At 36.6% G+C, this 20,786-nt stretch overlaps 1 protein-coding gene and 1 long non-coding RNA gene across 2 annotated transcripts in view; one reads left to right on the top strand and one right to left on the bottom strand.

Moving 5' to 3' along the window:
* Positions 1 to 20,786, top strand: part of GPM6A (glycoprotein M6A) — a 483,660-nt gene that overhangs the window by 32,013 nt on the left and 430,861 nt on the right. The window lies entirely within an intron of this gene.
* LOC116420009 lies at positions 15,780 to 17,276 on the bottom strand. The gene is made up of 2 exons (XR_004230341.1): positions 17,211 to 17,276; positions 15,780 to 16,772 (listed from the first exon to the last, which is right to left on the bottom strand). It is a non-coding gene; the product is annotated as an uncharacterized LOC116420009 (long non-coding RNA).

Here is a 20,786-nt window from a genome sequence, read left to right as displayed (position 1 = left end):
AGATATTGCACATTACTCACTTTTTCAAATAAATGAACCTCTGGAATCTGAGAGTTAGAAAGGGCTCCCACAGCCATCTGTTTCAAGTTGTTCCTAGAGAGGAATTGCTTTTGCAGTATCTTCAATGATATTTCAATCTTGCATGTAGTTCTGCAAGGATGGTTCCATTCACTATGTATCAGAAAAGTCCATTTCATTTTTAGGCATGTTAAATTGCTAGGAAGTTTCCTCTTACATTCAGAAAACTGCCACTTTTCAACTACCACCTACTTCTTTGATTTTCTCTTCAAAACAATCAGAATAAAACCTGATTTTGTATATTTTTATAGAAATTTTTCTATCAAATTATGCTTGTTTCTGCCTTATAGAATGCAGAGAACTTAACCTTTCCCTTATGATTCTGGGTCATCAGCACAAATATTAATTTTCAGAAAAGACTGTAAAAAAACCCAATGTGTTCATTGACTTTTGAAAAGCATAGGTATATTGGTCTTACCATTAGTGATTTCATGCTTCTTTATGTAAAAATGAAGCTTCTTCTGCTTCTCCAGTCTTTTCCCACATCAAAAGCCATATTAATTTTTTGTTGTTGTTGCAAAGGGATAGTTATATTCCCTTGATTTTCTTGCTAATAGATCACTTTTAGTTTCCCCATTTCTTTCAGGCTTGTAATAATGTGATAATTATATACCTCAGTTAGCCATCATTTTCTGGGTATGACTGACACCTAGACTATTCATTCCTTAGCATTAATCTGCAAGCATTCAGAATCTATGTTAGTTTTTGGAGATATTAAAGACAAAAATGAAACAGTCCCTGCCCTTTAAAAGCTTATGTTTTATCAAAGGGGAACAGCTTGTATATGCCTACACGTGTGTGTCTATTTCTTGTAATACTTCTAATGAAATTCAGTTCCTTGGCTCTAATCTAGGCACATAAAATTTTAAGAATGAAAGATAAGGAGGAAGTGCATCCAAGCCCAAGCATTACCTGTAAAGGTAGGAAGATGGGAGAAGGAATGTTATAGTAAAGTAGCAAAGTAAGTCAGTTTGGCTGGACTATAGAATGCATAAAGGAGATAATAAAACTGGAAAAGTAGCTTAGAAAAAGATAGTCATTGGTTTTCTATTCCCAAGAGAGGAATTTGTATTTGATTTAAAAGGTAATATTATTACAAACTATGAACTATATTTAAAAGATCCATAATCAAGAATGACTTTTAATATTTAATTATTTAGTTTAATATTCCAGCATCCATTCTTTTAGGGCTTTCATACCTTCCCTTCTTGGTTTCTTCTGTCTCTTCTTCTGCTGAGGCACAGATTTTGGACTCTGCAGTGCTCTGGCAAAAAACCATCACAGGGAAATTTTCCTAGGAATTAAGACATTTAATTACTCCCTTTATAAAGAAAGGGCTCTGCTTTATCTATGAAGAAATGATGTGTGTCTTCTAAGAGATCTCTTATAGTAGTAACTTTTTAATATGATGGAATTTTTTCTTTCAGTTTTCTAACTAGTTTCATATAACCCACTTCTGTGCCCTTAGAGAAGGCTCTAGCGGCCAATAAAGTCCCCTCCTTACCCTCATTTCACTTTCATTCCCAAAATGGTTTTCTTCTCTAGAGAAATTCAAGCTTGTCTGAGCAAGTTAGAACTAGGCAACTTTCTATCCTTTCTCATTCATTTTGTTTCTCCCTTCACTTTCAAAACCATCTGCAGTAAAGTAATAAATACATAAACAAACACACAATAAATTCTCCTCTATGAAGAAGGGAATCAGTGGTTAGAGTGTCTATGACTGGGAGACAGAAAGCATATATAAAACTTCTGTCTGGGCCACTGTGATCTAGGGTAAATCATTTAACATCTTTGAGCTTCAGCTTCCTCACTTATAATTATGTTCCTCATTAAGTTCTGGTTAATCTCAATTGATATAATCTATTCAGTGTTGTCGAACTCAAATAGAAAAGGGAAAGCCCCCTATTTAATTTAGAAAACCACAAAACATTATTATTAACATTATTAATCAACATTATGTTGTATTAAATTTCCCTTTATTTTGTTAAGCATTTCCCAATTGCATTTTAATCCAGGTTGGGGATCTTCCCTGAGTTTTGGATGGCAATTGATTTATACAATGTGCTTTGTAAAAAGTAAGGGACATCACCATCATTGCAATCATTACTGTCAGTGATTGGGAATTAAGTCTAGATTCTATGAGCTAAGTTCAAGGAGAGCAAAATAATAAGAATGGTAGCTAATTCTTTCATAGAGCTTTATATATATATTATTTTATTTGATCCTTATAACAACTTTGTGAAATAAGTGTTTTTATTATCCCCATTTTACAGATGAGGAAACTAAGACTAAGAAGTTAGGTGAATTATTCAAGATTTCATAAGTAGGAAATATATGTGATAGGATTTGATCAAAGCTCTTCTTGATAGCAAATCTAGCAAATCTCTGTTATACCACATTGTCTCTCAAATAACATTAATTGAAGTCAGGGAAGGGATTCCTGAGATCCAGAAACCCCAGAACTATCCTTTGAAGACTGTGCTGATCACCTTTAACTTTTCTTACAATATACTTTCCTCTAAGGTAAGGCTTCTTAATCTGAGGGTATGTAAACTTAAAAAAATATATTTTGATAACTATTGGCTTCCTTTGCAATCCTTGGCATAATTAAAAAAAAAACTATTCTAAGAAAGTATCCATAGGCTTAAGTAGAAAGGGTACTGACCCCCTCAAAAGGTTAAGAAACCCTGATGGATGGGAGACCCTTCTTCAGATATAGAAACTCATTCCATGTCAGATTTCTCTCAGTAGAATGCCTGCTAATCACAACTAAACTCTGAGCAATATAGTATATTGAGGTCTTGTGCCCATCAGTGAATAAATCAACAAGCAATTATTGTATATCAAGCCCTAGGGGATACAAACATAAAAGTGAAGCATTCCTTGACTTCACATAACTTACATTCCACCTTCTATATAGTATTCTTGTCCCCTGATAAATTGATTTTCAAATATAGTAATAGAGATGTCTTTATCATAACTTGGGGGCCTCAGTCCTCTTATCAGTTCTACCCTCAATCTGCAGGCCAGGAAAATGCAACTTTCACATTGTAACCACCAGTCCTGTTCATCTTAGAATGGGTCATAATCTGAGAGAAGGGTATCTCTGGCTGTTAGTATCATCTTTAGAAGAAGATTTAGCAAAACCAGTCAAAACACTGAAAGAAAGTGGCATTTATAGTCAGTATTTCTCACTTGTGAATCATCTCCAACTCTGCAAAGGAGCAGGAATATGTCTTTTTACATCTCTTTGTTGGGATCAAGCTTGATCCTGATAATTTTGGAAAAGTCAGTTTAGATTATTTTATGGTATTTGATCTTGACTTGCCATATCCTTTCTGGTTTGGCTTCTTCCTGTCCTCCTGGCTATCTATCAGGTACTGTGTCATATCAATCCAGATTGACAAATTTTTGGCTAGAGGGTATATTGCTTAATGGGAATTTAAGCACTTATTACAAAATCACAAACAAGAACCGCTTGTTACCACCTTAAGATTATTATCAGTTTGTGGAACTTGTTGAAATAGGCTAGAAATAAGTTTCTTCTCTGTGAAAAATCCCAGAATGGTTGTAGTTATATCTTGTTTGAAACAAAGATGCCATCCAAGCATCCAGAAACTTGGTCTTAAATTTTCAGTAGCTCTTCCAGCAGAGTTCATTTCCTCTGTCAAAGAAACTGCAAATTCCAGGGCAGCCTCTCCTGATTTCTCTGTTCTTAGTCTATAGTCTTACTGGCAGAGCTGAGTCAGGAAGAGGTAAGATGTGTCTGGCTCATGACCCTTCTCTCCACATCCCGCTTCCCTCCTCACACACACATCAGTACAAGAGTGAGGAATGTGTACAGTGGCTATTCTTTGGGAAGATAGGTTGAGTTAACTAAACAATAAATGTTTGCCAATACTTTTTGTTTCCTTCCTCCTGATCTATTAATGACCTCCCTGGTTTCCCATTCATCTCAAACCCTTGGATTTGGGTACTGCAAGGAAAATCAGGTGCTGGATCTGACTTTGGTTTGTGTTGGCTTAGATCCCAATTCTGACCTATTCCTATTTTTCTGAGAGTGATTACTCACTCTTCAGCCCCAAACATTTTCTTAATCATTAGCATATGTCACCAGTACCTTCCATAATACCTACTAAATAAGACACCCATATTTGACCTGTTGTAAAATTGTGGCTATATGTATATAAGGCTAGCTCTGTAAAGATGGACAGTTATATAGTAGTTGGCTCAGCCAGGGTTGAGGTTATTTCTACTACAGTAGCAACTCTTGTTGAAACACTCCTTTGTTGGTAGAAGCAGCCAAGTGGTGAAGTGGGTCTGGGGTTAGAAAGACCCTGCACAAGCTACTTAATCTCTGTATGCTTGAATTCCCGTTCCTTGAAGATGACAATAACAGTACCTACCTCACAGGGTTGTTTTGAGGATCAAATGAGATGATATTTTTAAAGGGTTTAGCACAGTGTCTGGAATATAGTAGGCACTATATAAAGGCTTATTTCCTTTCACTGATTATAATTTACCATTCCTGTTCTTGTTCTGGGAGCCTAAGAACCATTGGGTACTAGATATTCTAGAATGACAGAGAAAAGAAAGTGTTCTTTTCATTAAGTGAAACAGTTATATGGGATATTCCAAAAGTCTTAACATAAAATATATATAACATAAAATTATACAAAGATTTGTGGGACACCCTATATATGGCTCTTGAATGTTTCTCAGAAAGTTAGGCTGTCTCTCAAGAACCAAGTAGGAATGGAGTGGTTCCACCTTGTTTCTTTCATTTGTTATCTTTGTCCCACCCATTCCATCCTGTTTTGTTAGTATCTTTAACAATTCTACCTTTCCCCAGTTAAATTGATTTATATACTTAAATTTATAACTTCCCTGGAAAAATGTTCTAAGATTTTAAGAAAAAGGTTTTAAGAAGAATATAAGCTGCTTGACAGATATTCTACAGTGCCTGGCACAGAGTAGGCACTTGATAAATTCTTATAAAATGAGCCAATAAATTTAATAACACTTTGATATCATAGCTTAAAATAATGTTATTAAAATAATAATTTTGTAGAATGCTATTTTTTCTTTTTTTTTTTTTTTTGTATGGGAGTTGAGGATGGTATGGGAATGATTGAAATTAAATTTCAGTTTTTGAGTTGATGAACTAGATTCTGGTAGCAACTGATTACTAATCCAGTTAAGGAAAAGGGCTTGTGTGAAAATAGGGAAGCATCTTCCCTTTAGGAGAACAAAGGGGATACTGAAGAAGTCCACTGTACTGAAAGCATCTCATTTTCACACTACCAGCTTTGTAGTTAATGGGATCCAGGGGGTATGTGGACTAAACCAGTAAATTGCCATGTTTCTTAAAAAATGTAAATATGGATCAAAATTACCTTTTAAGTTATGGCAGCATCAGGTAGAATATTCTATCCAGCAGTAAACTATACAGAGCTAGGAATCAATTATAATCTTTGTTCTCTCAGAGTAAATGAAAGGGGACAAAGCCAACATCTATGCTGGACAAGAGTGGAATTGTTTGTAATTAGGGCCAGCTTCCCCACCGGTAGATTTGGGATCTCTTCAATCACCCACTTATGGGCTTCTTTAAAAAATATTGACAAGACTTAAAATAATACTCAAATTATTATGTTTTCTAGAGTACATAATCCAGTTTTGAGGCAGCACAGATGTGAATATTTATATTTGTATACACTTGAAATTAGTTTTATTTGTAACTCTCTTGCCAGCAGAGTAATCCTTTAAAACTGGAATTCCAGGGAGTAATGATAGTAGCAGCTGAATTTGATTTAAAAAAATTTGTATTTACTGCTTCTTTTTTATACTCAATGGCCTTTTTATGAGATGAGAATAGTGAAACTTTTTCAATTAACTTTGTACTATGAAGGGCAACTAAGTGGTGCAGTGGATAGAAGGTCAGGCTTGGAGCTAGGAAGATTCTTTTTCTGAATTCTAATCAGGCCTCAGACACACTCTGTGTGACCCTGGACAAGTCCTTAACCCTATTTGTCTGCATTTCCTCAATCTGTAAAATGAGCTCAAAAAGGAAATGCCAAACCACTCTAGTATCTTTGCCAGAAAAACCCCCAAATGGGATCACCAAGAGTCAAACATGACTGAAGTGACACAACAACCCTGTGATGGGGTTGAAATGATGCATGTGACTCTAGTCTGAGTGAAAGAATTTAGTACACTGGAAGGAACCTGTTCTCTTTCAGATTAAGAGGATCAGAGTTCAAATCCTGTTTTCCTGTGTAAGTTTGGGCAAATAATTTAACCTCCCTAAACCAGAGTTTGCTCATCTATAAAATGAGGAAGTTAGATTAGAAGGCCCCTGAGATCCCTTCTAACTTTTGATTCATATATCTGTGAAAAGGTATTGATCACACATTAGCCCAGTGTTTGGAGTGTTGTGAATACCTGCTTGGCCATTTTGTTGTTTAGTCATTTTCAGTTGTGTCTGACTCTTCATGACCCTATTTGGAGTTTTCTTGAAAAAAAATACTGGAATAATTTGCTATTTCTTTCTCTAGTTCATTTTACAGTTGAGAAGTAAACAGGATTAAGTGACTTGCCTAGGGTCACACAGATTGTAAGTGTTGAAGGTTGGGTTTGAACACCTAATTCTAGGCTTAGTACTCTATCCACTATGTCATCTAAATGCCCTTACTTGTCTATACTCTTCCTAAAATGGGCCCAGTAAGTACTATAGGTATTTGTGCCACCTGGAGTTAATAGTACTATGGCAAAACCCAAAACAAACCAAAAACTCTGCTCATTATACTTATTCTGTGCTATGTTTGAATGCCTACATAAATGGAGTCATCTGGGAGCTTTGGAGCCAAGATGAACTGGGTTCAAATACTGCCTCTTATAGATATTAGTTTGTGATCAAGGTTAAGGGTTACAGGTCAACTCTTAAATTTAAAATTGTAGACATCATCCTCTGATGGAGGAAATTCACATATAGAATGATGAGATCACAGATCCACATTAGGAGGGAGGGGGAGAGAGACCGAGAGACAGAGAGGAAGGAGAGACAGACACACACATACACACACACACACAAAGAGAAATCACTTCTTAAACTGGTCTTTAAGACAGATTTGCTTTTAATATTCTGAACAGTTAAGGTACATCTGCCAGCAGTATTCAAATTAGAAAAATACCTTGCTAAAAATTACCTTCATTTTAGTGAAGCCTATGGATACCCTTCTTGAAATTAATGTCATAAAATAATTAAAGTAAATACTAAACTTCCATCAGCGCTTAGAGAAAACAAAGATGAATTTTTTTCTCATGCTTATTTCTATATCCCCTGAAATCTGATCATATCCCTTGTTCTGTAAATCACAGATTGTTTTAGAGAGTTGTCTCAGGAACAGAGTAGTTCAGAACACACAGTTAATTAGTATCTGAGGTAAGATTTGAACTCAAAGCTTCACAGTTTCAAATCCAATATTCTTCCCATCTTATGTCTCTAAAAATGCTCTTAATTCTTATTGTTGTATTTGGTTGGATCAAGTTTAAATGTGTTTATTGTTGGAAAACAGTAGTTTATATTGATGTTGGTAGAGGGAACTGGATTGGGATCATGAATTCAGTAGGTGAAAATGTCCACAGAATGAACCTGGTAGTGTCTTGAATAATCCTAGCAGAAGGCCCCTTCATTCACCCTTTGGGCTCAGGGAACAAACGCAAGAGGGCCTCTGGTGGATTATCCAGGAGACATCATGAGTTTAGAATCCCTCAGATTACTGTAAAACATATCAATCTGTGGTGCCCCTCCATCCCACCTCCCTTGGTTCTTCTGCTAGACATATCCCATTGAGGAAAATCCTCTTGATGTGACTGATGCTCTGAAGATACTGGCTTCTGGGGTTCCGACCCCTGCTGAGATCAGCATGCTCTTGTTCCCTCACTGAGACTGTTTTGTGCTGTCACTTTGACAGAGTCCCTGGAGAGATTTTGCCTGCTGATCAGTGGCAGAATAACCTCCTCCTCCCAACCCCAGCACTTGGCTTATTGCCCTCACTGTCCCTCACAGTAAGCCATATCAGGTGATACAACTGCTGGTGTTGAGAAAGTCCTGTCTAACTTGAATAGAGTGGGACAAAAAAACCCAAACAAATATAATCTAGTTTTTCAATGGTACAGCTCCTATTTCTTGGTTAGCCTTGGGGATAGTGTTTGGGGCTTTGAGAAAAATATAACCTTCCGTTCCCTTTCCTTTCTTCCTTTCCCTGTTCCTTTCCCCTTTCCTTTTCCCTTTCCTTTCCTTCCTTCCTTCCCTTCCCTCTCTTCCTTCCTTCCTTCCTTCCCTCTCTTCCTTCCTTCCTTCCTTCCTTCCTTCCCTCTCTTCCTTCCTTCCTTCCTTCCTTCCCTCCTTCCTTCCCTCCTTCCTTCCTTCCTTCCCTCCTTCCTTCCCTCCTTCCCTCCTTCCTTCCCTCCTTCCTTCTTTCCCTCCATCCTTCCCTCCTTCCCTCCCTCCTTCCTTCCTTCCTTCCCTCCTTCCTTCCTTCCTTCCCTCCTTCCATCCTTCCTTCCTTCCTTCCTTCCTTCCTTCCTTCCTTCCCTCCTTCCTTCCTTCGTTCCCTTCCTCTTTCTCTCTTTGTTTTTCTTTCTGTTTCCTTCCTTTTTTTCTCTCTCTCTTTTCCTTGGATCTCAGTTTCCTCATCTGTAAAATGAGGGAGTACAACTAGATGGTCTCTGTGGTTTCTTCCAGTAATATAGCTGTGATCCTATGATTCCTTTGATAGTATGATCTATAAAATGGAAATAATAATGCCTATTATTAGGCAGCTAGGGAGTACTGGGCCTAGAGTCAGAAAGATTTGAGTTGAAAATGACAAGTTGTTATTATCCTGGCAAAGTCATTTAACTTCAGTTACCTTGATGGGGGTAACCACCACCTACCTTACAATCTTGTTGTGAGGATCAAAGAAGATGACTTTTGTAAAGTGCTTAGCATTGTGGATGGCATAGAGTAGCTGCTTGAAAAAAGCTTCTCTTCTTTCCTTCTATTTTATCTCCTGACAATGTTGAAAGATAAGAGTTTTAAAAAATATGATGGTACTCTGCAGGATGTCCCAAAAATCATAGTGTAGATGGAAACTTTAATAAGCTTATCAAGCTTATTAAGTTAAAATATGTAAAGGGATTATTATTATTGTAGGGATTCCATAATTGCTGCATAAATGAAGAGAAAAACAATCACTGCTTTACAGTCTAAGTGGTTTTTATTACTTTGTGGTCCTTTATTTTTTCTTCATTTACTTGGTCCCCTTTTAAGTCTTTTGTCCCCTGCCTCATCTTCCCCACCTCCAGCCTCTTTCCCTCTCCAAGCGCTCATTGTGACTTTGAACACTGTACAGTATTTGGCTGCAAGACAGTCTCTGTGTCACAGCAACCAGAGAGCGACCTTCAACCTTCAGTTTCCTTCACTGTTGGAAAGCTCCAGTTTGGTGCTTTTTTTCCTTAATCCAACCCTGACACAGAATTTTTTTTTTTAGGGCTTTTCTCCCCCAGTGAAAAACAATCTTGTTTACTGAAAAATGGCAATATACACTGGCCAAAAAAAAGTGATTTTATTTCCACAGAATTTGCCAGTTCTTTCTGTAGGGAAATCTTTTCTTTGATGGTTGGGGGAAAAAGGCTAGAAAGGACACAATGGAGTATTTCAATATGTTTGTATTTCAGGGCACAGGAAGATGTGAAGACCTGTATTGAATTGGCCTCAAAGCAGACACATAATGGGCTGCTTGTGTTTTCTGGTTAACAGCTAACCAGCACAGAGTTCATTTACTTCTGTTTCTTGCTGGCCAAAAATACTTGTTTAAAGTCACTAAGGGTGATTCTGGGCAAATCATCTGACCTTATTGGGCATCAGTTTCTATATTTGTAACTTCCAAGTATCAGACTAGATGATTCTAAGGTCTTTTTCACTTGGGGTGTGTGTGTGTGTGTGTGTGTGTGTGTGTGTGTGTGTGTGTGTGTGTATGTGTGCACCTAATCAAGTATTGATATTTCATCTGAACGATGTGTGATTCCTTTGGTGAAAATAGTGATTTGGGTTGGTGGATGTTGAATACAACATCTAAGACTTCCAAAAGACGATAAGCCTCTATCTCTCTGCTTCCAGATTGATAGGCTGTCAAATGAATTCCAACTATGGATAATTAACATTTGCTTATTGCTATTTTTTATTTTTTTTACATATTTTTCTTTTTATTATAGCTTTTTATTTACAAAATATATGCATTGGTAATTTTATAGCATTGACAATTGCAAAATCTTTTATTCCAGTTTTTCCCCTCCTTCCTCCTCCCCCAGATGGCAGGATGACCATTACATGTTAAATATGTTAAAGTATAAGTTAAAGGCAATATATGTATACATGTCCAAACAGTTATTTTGCTGTACAAAAAGAATCAGACTTGAAATAGTGTACAATTAGCCTGTGAAGGAAATCAAAAATGAAGGCGGACAAAAATAGAGGGATTGGGAATTCTATGTAGTGGTTCATAGTCATCTCCCAGAGTTTTTTCACTGGGTATAGTTGGTTCAATTCATTACTGCTTTATTGGAACTGATTTGGTTCATCTCATTGTTGAAGAGGGCTACGTCCATCAGAATTGATCATCATATAGTATTGTTGTTGAAGTATATAATGATCTCCTGGTCCTGCTCATTTCACTCAGCATCAGTTCATGTAAGTCTCTCCAGGTCTTTCTGAAGGCCTGCTGGTCCTTTATTACAGAATAATAATATTCCATAATATTCACATACTACAATTTATTCAGCCATTCTCCAATTAAGGGAATTAATCCACTCAGTTTCCATTTCTGGCCACTACAAAGAGGGCTGCCACAAACATTCTTGCACATATAGGTCCCTTTCCCTTCTTTAAGATCTCTTTGGGATATAAGCCCAGTTTATTCGGTATTTTTTTATGAAATTACTTATAATAATATTACAATTGACATTAATATAAAACTTTAAGGATTGTGATGCACTTTATATATCTTATTCAAACCTTACAACAGTCCTAAGGAGCTATTGTAGGCATTATTAATCCAAATTTATAGCTACATGGCTCAGCAGATAGAGTATTGTGCCTGAAGTTAGAAAGGCTTATTTTCATGAGTTCAAATGCAGCCTCAGATTCTTAGAAGCTGTGTGACCCTCGGCAAATCACTTAGCCATTTGTTTCAATTTCTTAAAATGAATTGGAGAAGTGAATGGAAAATCATACCAGTGTCTTTGCCAAGAAAACACCAAAATAGGATCACAAAGAGTTTAATACAATGGAAATAGTTGAACAAAACAGATAAGGAAACAGAGGTTGGCTTTAAGGGCTCATCCATGGTTACATGGCTAGTATCAGAGGCAGAATTTGATTCAAAATTCATTCATTTTGAATTTTCTTTCTTTTTTCTCCCTCCCTCCTTCTTCCTTCCTTCCTTCCTTCCCTTCTTCCTTCCTTCCTTTCTTTCTTCCTTCCTTCCTTCCGTCCTTCTGTCCTTGCCTTCTCCTTCCTTCCTTCCTTCCTTCCTTCCTTCCTTCCTTCCTTCCTTCCTTCCTTCCTTCCTTCCTTCCTTCCTTCCTTCCTTCCTTCCCTCCTTCCTTCTTTCCTTTCTCTTTTTCTTTCTTATTCTAAGAATTTGAATCTGTTTTTTTTTTTAACAAGGAAATGTTCACAGATTACAAGATAGATAACAATGCCCTCTTCCTTAGAGATATAGTAAAATAATTTGTGTGCACCTGATGTATCATAAAGAAAAATGATATTTACAACTGCTAATCTAAAAGATGAAGTTATCTTATTCAGTTTGCATTTATTTTGCCATTTTGTTTGAGCTAATAAAGATTTTGTAAATAATTATGCCTTAATGTATTTGTATTTATAACATGATTTTATACATTTTTTGGTGGTGTGAATGTTTTATAATTTCCTCCCCTCCCCACACCTTTAAAGAGTAAGAATTTCACTCGTCACTAAACACCCATTTATCTAGATTCCAAATTCCCTGAAAAACTCAGATAGATTTCCCCCATATTATACAGCTAATTTATGAGAATGTTTGAAATGATAAATAAGCTGATATTGGGCATTTATTTTAAAAAGCAACTCATAATTCAGGTCACAGGGAGACTAGTATAGATTTGAGTCAATTTCTAATAATAATGACAATGGGATTTTTTTGTAATAGCAATTGTTTGTATTCATACAATCAGAATGCTTCCTAGTTTTTAAAATAATCAAATGAGGTATATAGAAACTTATTGGAATATATAATGAAAACTGAGGTTCATGTTTAAAGATTCAGTCAATCAGCAAGCACTTATTAAGGACCTACCAGGCAATGTAGATACTTTTGATCAATATTAGAGAAAGCTAATTGGCACAGTGGACAGAGTGCTAGATCTAGAATCAGGAACACGAGTTCAAATCCAGATTTACCGACTTATTAGTTCTGTGACCTTTGAATGAGTCACTTGCCCACTGAATGCCCTAATTTTCTCATCTGTAAAATGGGGATAATAGCAGCACCTACCTCCCAGGATTGTGAAGACCAAATGAGATATTTGTAAAGCTTTTTTGCAAGTTTTTAAGGGCTATATGATGCTATTTTCATTATTGAGGTAAACATTATACATACATATGTGTGTGTGCATATCTCCTTTCTCTTTTATTGTACATATATATGTATATATATATATATATATATATATATATATATATATATGTATAATACAAAGTATATGCAAGGCGATTTTAGTAATGGTAGTAATGACTGGAAATATCAGAGAAAGGTTTCATGTAGAAGGTGATGTTTGTTTTGAGATTTGTATGAAACTTGTTTTTCACCTCCTTAGGAATTCAGCCATACCCAAAATGTGTTGAGGCAGAGTATTCCAAGGAGGAAGAATAGCCTTTGGAAAGGCAGGGAATGCCAGCAATATGGAGTATCCTGTGTGAGGGACTGTGAAAAGGCTATTTTGGCTGGACTATAGACTACATTCTGAGGACTTAAACATAATAAAATTGGAAAGTAGATGGGAGCCAGGGGTGACAGTCTTTAAAGTTCCAGAGGACTTTTTATTTTAGTGTAAAGGTAGTAGGGAGACACTGGAATTTCTCAAGCAAGGGAGTGACATGGATATATTTTTATTTTTGAAAAATCACTTTGGCAGCTTTGTGGAAGATGAACTGAAATGAGAAGGACTTGAAGCAGAGAGACCACTTAGGAGGTTATTGTAAGAGGCAATTGCATCAGGCAAGAGATGATGAAGGCCTGAACTAGAGAGACAATCATGTAAGTAGAAAGAAGGGAACAGATGAGAAAAATGGTGGTGGATGAAGGAATAATCAACCGGAAAGTCTTACTTTATGTGTAATAAAGTAGTGTAAGAAGGATGTCTCAGAGGTTGAGAATCCAGATGTATAGAAGGATAGTTGACAGAATAGGGAAGTTCAAAAGAGGGTTGGGGTTTTTTTTAAGTGAATACAATAAGTTCAGTTGTGAACATGATACTTTACATGACTCTAGAAAATCTAGTTTGACATAAACTGCAAAAAGTTGCTGATCAAGGATCAGAGTTTTATATGTAGCTATGGGAATCATTTACTTAGAGGTGAATTAGTCCTTCCAGAGCTAGCAAGATCACCAGCTGAGGGGAAAAGAAAAAAAAGGTTAGGACAGAACCTTAGGAAACATTCACAGTTGGAGGCGAGATACGGATAACAATCCAGCAAAGGAGGCCAGATATAGTTCAGACATGTCCAGTAAGATCCTGAAGTTCCCTGTCAATCTGGAAGAAAGGGTAAACTTGATTTGGGTTGGAGTGCCAAATATTCTATTATGTTTAATTTTTAAAAAAAATAATCCAACTATGGTATCTATGGCAACTCAGCTCTGCTCATGTTGAATAATTGATTCTCCAATCTTCTTTCATAACAAAGGGGAGTGTATGTGTGTGTTTCATTGAGGTGAGGGTGGGGATAGAGGCCTGGGAGTTGAGTGCATAGGGAGAATATTTTAGATCTATTATTTCTTTGATGTAATGGACATGAGAACATTGAGAACATTCTCTCTTTTGAGAGATTAAGAATTATACATATACAAGCTGTTAATGGAGAGAAGAGCAAGTCTCTTACCTACTATCCGACTCTCTTTCCTCAACTGTAAAATGGGGATAATAGCATCTACTTCAGAGGATTATTGATCAAATGAGATAAAATAGGCAAAGGTCTTTGAAACCTTAAATCGGAATATATATGCTACTATTATCAAAAATTAAGCTCTTACTACAAGCCATCAGTGGATGTGATTTAAGTATGACTTTGAGGACTATGCGATATTGTCATTTACTAATAAAATGCTAGTACTGAAAATGTATATAATCTAATCTCATTTTTAATATTTTGTGTGATGAGTGGATATATAGTTTAATGAACAGAATTCTGGATTTTTAGTCTGGATGATCCATTTGAATCTTTCTTTCAATGTTTTCTAGCAGTTTTTGGATAAATTTCTTTACCTCCGGGTCTCTAAGTTAGAGATGAGTTGCAATCTGTCAGTGGAGGGAGTTTCTACACTAGTGAATTTAAATGTCCTTAATGTGTTAAGTTTTTACACTCAAGATCTATTTCAGTGCCTTACTGTATGTGCGGTGCAGGTGACCCCTGGTTTCTAAAGACCAGTGGAAGACAAGGTCTGGAAAATCCTAGGAAGAATTCAAGCATCTTGTAACAAATTGTGTTTGTCATCAAAGGACCATTCTATTTGTTAGGAGAGACTCATCATTGGCCCACGAGTAATAAGTATTTTGCTCACAAGCAACTCATGAAAACCAGGTACTAAAACCAGGAAGTTCAATCTATCTTGAAGGTAAAGAATACCCATGAATTCATGGGATTCTAAAGAATTCAGGGATCGTTGATTTATTATATAGTCTACCTCACTGCTGTAAGATTAAGTGCCTGAAAATAATGATGATAATAATACTAATTAGTATTACATAGTGCCTACTATGTATGTGCTAGGTACCATGTAAGCAATTTATAAATATCAAATTGATCCTCAAAACAATCCTGGAAGGAAGGTGCCATTATTGTAAGCCCCGTTTTATAATTGAAGATTGAGGCAGACCAAAGTTAAATAATTTATCCAAGATTACACAACTAGTATTTGAGGTCACATTTGAACTTTGGTCTTCCTGATTACAGGTCCAGAGCTTTGTCTACCATATCCTCTTAACTACCTGATAATAAAGTGCTTTCTAGAAAGGAAACGTCATTATTTCCAGGTATATTCTTTGATGCAACTCTCTTCTTGTTACCACTTTTGATAGCCTATTTCACTGGTAGATTCTATTAAGAATCTCTGATATTGGCCTTTTACTTCCCACTACCCAAAGTGCACTAGCTAGATGTTTAAGAACCTGGAAATATGAAAAATCTTCTCTAAACATAGTTAAAGAAATTGGGGGGGTCATCATAGCTGTGGGGTGAATAGAGGGGAAAGCTTTAAAGTAATGATCATAAGAGTTAAAACAGTTAGGAGGATCACCAATAGTTCACCAGTCACTATATCCGGTCCCTCTCCCTTCCTTCCCTCACCATCAGGAACCTCCCAACTTACAGCTGACACATGTATTGTTGCTTTTTGTCTTAGTTCTTTCTAGCTGATGCAGCCAATCATTGACCTTCTCAGCCTAGTTTATACTGAGAGCATTAACTCAGGATGTGTTAGCATGAGAGCTAACATATAAAGCTGGCTATATGATTTCCACATTGTGAACAAGGTAATCAGTTCCTCAAGAACTGACTCTCACTGTAATCAAAAGAAGTGGGAGTTTCAAAGGAATTGGGCCTAATTTCTCAGTTAAGAAAAAAATAAAATAGGCTTTGGGATTCAGCAGTCCCACCAATCTTGAGTTTTTTTTTTCCATTAATAAATAATAGTCCTATTTAGTAATAGCTTTCTTTGTGTTTTTGGAAAGTAAATAACCAGAACTACTTTATTTTCCTAAAGACAGGGCATATATTCTTGATCTTTTCATCTCATTTCAGGTGCTTCTAATTTGAATCCAAGTAGTGACCTAATAACCTAACCCGGATTCATCTGGGGATAATGCAAGGGTTCTGGAAAGAGGGAGAGTTTTTCCTATTCACCTCCAGGACAATTTTCTTTCTCCTACTTTCAGTGAAGACCAGTAAGTGGTAGTGTTTGGAAGGAGTTTCCTTCCTGTCCCTTCCCCCAGCTTAAAAGTCCAATTTTAATGGTAAGACATAAGAATATTTCATTGTTTTTTTTTTTTTAATAATTTTTAAGCTGCAGTTAAAATTTGACAGAAAACAAAAGTTATCTTGTTCCATTGAGGAGAAACATAAACAAAAAACTAATTCAAGGATATTGGATGGCTTACTTATTACTAACATCCTGGATGGATTACAATGATATGAATTACATCTTCTTAACAGGCCCAATGAAACAAAACATGATTACTATGGGACATGCTAGAGAGATGGTCTTGGTTGTTTGTCCCCCAATACCCTAGTTCACTAGAGGCAGCTCAGTTACTTAATTGCTTGTTTCTCCTGGGTCTTAGGGCATCTGGAAAAAGACCAACACATAAGGAATTCTGGACACCTGGCTTCCGGAAATCTAGGAGAGAAAGTAAAAACAAATTAGCCTAGAAGTAGTCTTTAAAGATCAAAACATTCACTTTCCAGTAAGTGTCCTTCATGAAATGGTAATTTGGAGTAAAGTGTAAGATCACATAGCCAAGAAGCATCAAATTCTAGATTTGGAGTCAGGAATCTCCTTAAAGTCTAAACTATGCCTTAGACATTAATTAGATATGACCTCTTAAATAATTTTATCTCCCAATCTCATCTGTAAAAGACAGTAATATTATTAACCTTATTGGAATATTGTGAGGATCCCCAAAACTACCTTCAGGTGTTTACCTGTATGACCCTGTGTAACTTCTCAGTTTTAATTTCCTCTTGTGGTTCTGGAGAGGGGATAATAATAGGATATAGCTCTTTGGGATGTTGTGAGGAATAAATGAGAATATATGTAAAAGTATTATATGCTAACCTCTCTGATCCTTTGAACCAGGACAATTCTAGTCTTCTGAAACCTTCTCAGAAGTTCTCTCAGCCTTTTGGGAACCTTGGTTGGATGGAACAAAGGGTCCCATGATCCAAGTGAGAGGTTTGTCCTCAGCCAGATTGTCTTGTAATTGGTCTAGGAATGCTAGAACCCTGTTGCTCTCCTCCTGGATTAGGTTTATGAACTTGCAAGAAAGATCCTGAAAGGAATTCACGTTAATAAGGGTAGCTTCATACTCTCTTATATAGTGAAGACTCTGCCTTATCTTTCTCTGAATGTCATCGTAAAGGCCTCGTGTGCTAGACAAGAGCAGTAAGATGATGTTCAAAAGCTTGTAGAGGAGCTTCATAAATAGGAGGAGAGTACGGGACTCCATCTTTGCAACATCTTGCTTATTATTTGTAGGAAATAATTGATTCCAGTGAACCCATATTTGGTCAAGTTTCTCTTGACTCTCACACCATGGAGTACCAGTCTGTTTAACATTATTAATTAAGCTGATGATCTGAGAAAGCTGCAGGTGAGTCTCGAGGACATTCTGCTTGAGTTGCTCCAGTTTCACCATGGAGTACTCAATGGCCTGCTGTTGGAGGTTGGGAGGCAGGGATCCTAGACGAACAAAGTAACGTCGTTTTTTTCTTTGCTGTTGGAGGGATGGTATTTCCCATTCCCCTGATGACTGAATCTCAGCAATCTCAGCCAGCTCATCATCTGTCATAGGCAGGTAATGGTCATCCCTTTCTTCAGATTGCTGCAACTCATCTGTACTGTCCAAGATCATCTGATCAAATTTGGCCAAATCTGATGCTGTTTCAGTGTCTGTGGCAAACTTTGATTTAGTCATATGCAGCTCACTCTGGAAAGCCATAGTCAAATCCCGAATTTGTGTACTGACTACAACATTTTTGGCAATGGAGGTCAAACTTGGAATAATTGTAACCTGGGAAGGCGAAGCTCGCTGAAAAATTGGAAGGTTCCCCTCGGGAGCTTCATCCATTGGCTGGAGTTGAGGGTTTTCTTTCTTCAGTGAAGCAGAGGTAGCCAGATCTTTGTTACTGGTAGGACTGACAAGCACAATATTCCCCACAGGTGCCAGTACACTCTGGCTTCCTGGCTCGGCTGCATGAGCACTAGAATCAGATTTAGGCTCAGTAGAAGACATTGGGTAAAAGCCCACCCGCCAGTCCCCAAGAGAAATAGGAAGAATGGGAGCTCCACAAAGTAGTCTCCCTTACACCAGAGCTAGAATCTGCTCTAGTTAGAAGTGAAGCAGCCTTTTCTTTTTTTAAGGATCCCAGGTGGAGGGGGCAAACCAGAAATCATGGGAAACCAATCCAGAATTAGGGTCTTTTACATCTCAGCCAATGGAGAGCCAGGAATTGGTTTGAATGATGTCATTTGTGGAACAAGGGCCAGGTGAGCCATAAGACGCCACAAATAGTGGAAAAAGGAACAAGTATAGTAGGAAAACAAAAAGGAAGATAAGTAGAGAGGGGCTCTAGACTTCTCTGGGGCTTCAGAACATCTCCCTTTCTGAGCAGGAGAAGCTCATTAATACTCAGCTTGAAAAGGTGAAAATTTTTCTAACCAAGAAATGTCTTCACTTAACAAAATACAGGCTTCATGGCTGTGCACAGAATGGCACAATAACTATAGTTCCCTTGAAGATAAAATCCAAGCCGAGTTTAATGGATCTGAAATTTATACTTAAGGAGGATAGGTAAGATGTTCTCCAGAAAGCCTTATCTTTGAAATCTTTTTCTTCTAAATCCAGTTTTTTCAAGTGCCTTTTACATTCAGAGCACAGTTCAAGGTCATATTGCTCTTTGGTCTCACTGAAAAGGAATGTTGAGGCTCAGAGTAAACTTTGCTTTGAAATTCTCCACGGATGCCAGAGGCCTAAACATTTCACTACTAATATTGTGGTTTACAAATCTGTAACCTAATTCAGAATAATCCCTTGTGATTGCCCTGGGAATGAAGAATGAGTTCCCAAAGGCTGCTGAATTGAATTCTTTTGAATGGCTACAAGTGATAAAGCACTTTGAAGCTGAATGGTATCATTCAAGACATGAATATAACCAAAAATATGGTTTCATGACATCACAGTGCACAAAGGCCAAAGCTACAGGTTTTCTGGAGGAAAAAAAAGTCATAAAAAGAATAACTTACAGTTTATAGCTCAACAAAAGTCTTTCCTTACAGCATTCCTGCAGGATAAATGGTGGTGGTGGTTTTATATATATATATATATATATGTGTGTGTGTGTGTATATATATGTGTGTATATATATATATATATGTGTGTGTATATATATATGTGTGTGTGTGTATATATATATGTGTGTGTATATATATATATATATGTGTGTGTGTGTGTGTATATATATATATATATATATATATATATATGTATGTATATGTATATTTAGTCCAAGCAAAGTCTCAGGGCTGGGGGAGTGAATTCATTTTTTCAATTCCAACTCCAACATTCTTTCTATTATACTACTTGGCCTCTAAGTGTAAGAATGGAAGGAATTAGAATGGCCAATCTGGAGTAATTGTAAGGGAACATTAGCTTTCTTCAAATATTTGAAGGGCTATTATGTGGGAGAAGGAATAGTCCTGGAAGGAAAGAACCAGGATTAAAAGGTGGAAGATCAGCATAAAAAACTCTGAACAATTAGAGGTATGGAATAAAATAGAGTGTGAAGCTGTTGAATTCCCTCTCATTTGAAATCTTTAAGCAGAAGTTACTTAAAAGGAAATTCAAATAGGCTACAATTTGACCCAGATATTTAAGATCCTTTCTAACCTTGGGATTCTGTAGTTCTATAACAAACATTAAGTATTAATCTTTTCTAAAGTATATGGTAAAATATGAAGAGGAAATTTTCTCTGCAAAGTTCTGTGCTTATGCAAAGAGTTTGCAAACTTTTAATAGATTGCTTCCAGTTCAATAAGATGGCAAATCAATTTAAGATTTTAAAATTCAGTAGAATAATTGTTCATTTTTGAAGCTGATACTCTATGATAAAAATTATAATTGACATATATCCCAATCAAAATGGTGCAGTGGATAGAAGCCTGGACCTGGAATCAAGAAACTGAATTCAAATCCAGTCCAGGAAATTCTTGGCAAATAATTTGAACTTTCTCAGCCTCATTTCCCTTGCCTGTAAAGGGGTCCTGTGATTTCCGCCTTAGAACAAGCTTTAAGATGCTTGGGCTTAAATGGTGATTGATGAACTATTTTTTTTAAGACTATGTATTTTTAGCCCAAGGTTTCAATTATAGAATTGAATTATAAACATGCTATCTATTTACTCTTTCTTAGTTACATATAAATTCTCATAAATATCTAGTTAGTGAGATTTCTTATCTCCTTATCACTTTCCCATCTCCTTCTGCTGATGGTTTGCATTATTATTTATCAGATGTATTATGACAAGTTTTAATTTTAGTCTGGAATCTGGAGTCTGGAACATTGCAACTTCCTCTCCCTCTTAGGAAAGAATTGCTGACAGCATAATAAGAGAAATAGTTTCATCAGAAAATTGT

The sequence above is a fragment of the Sarcophilus harrisii genome, chromosome 6 (genome assembly GCF_902635505.1).
Source record: "Sarcophilus harrisii chromosome 6, mSarHar1.11, whole genome shotgun sequence".
Taxonomy (NCBI): Eukaryota; Metazoa; Chordata; class Mammalia; order Dasyuromorphia; family Dasyuridae; genus Sarcophilus; species Sarcophilus harrisii.
Note: the sequence above shows the minus strand (reverse complement) of the source record. Positions and strands in the feature narration are given on the sequence as shown.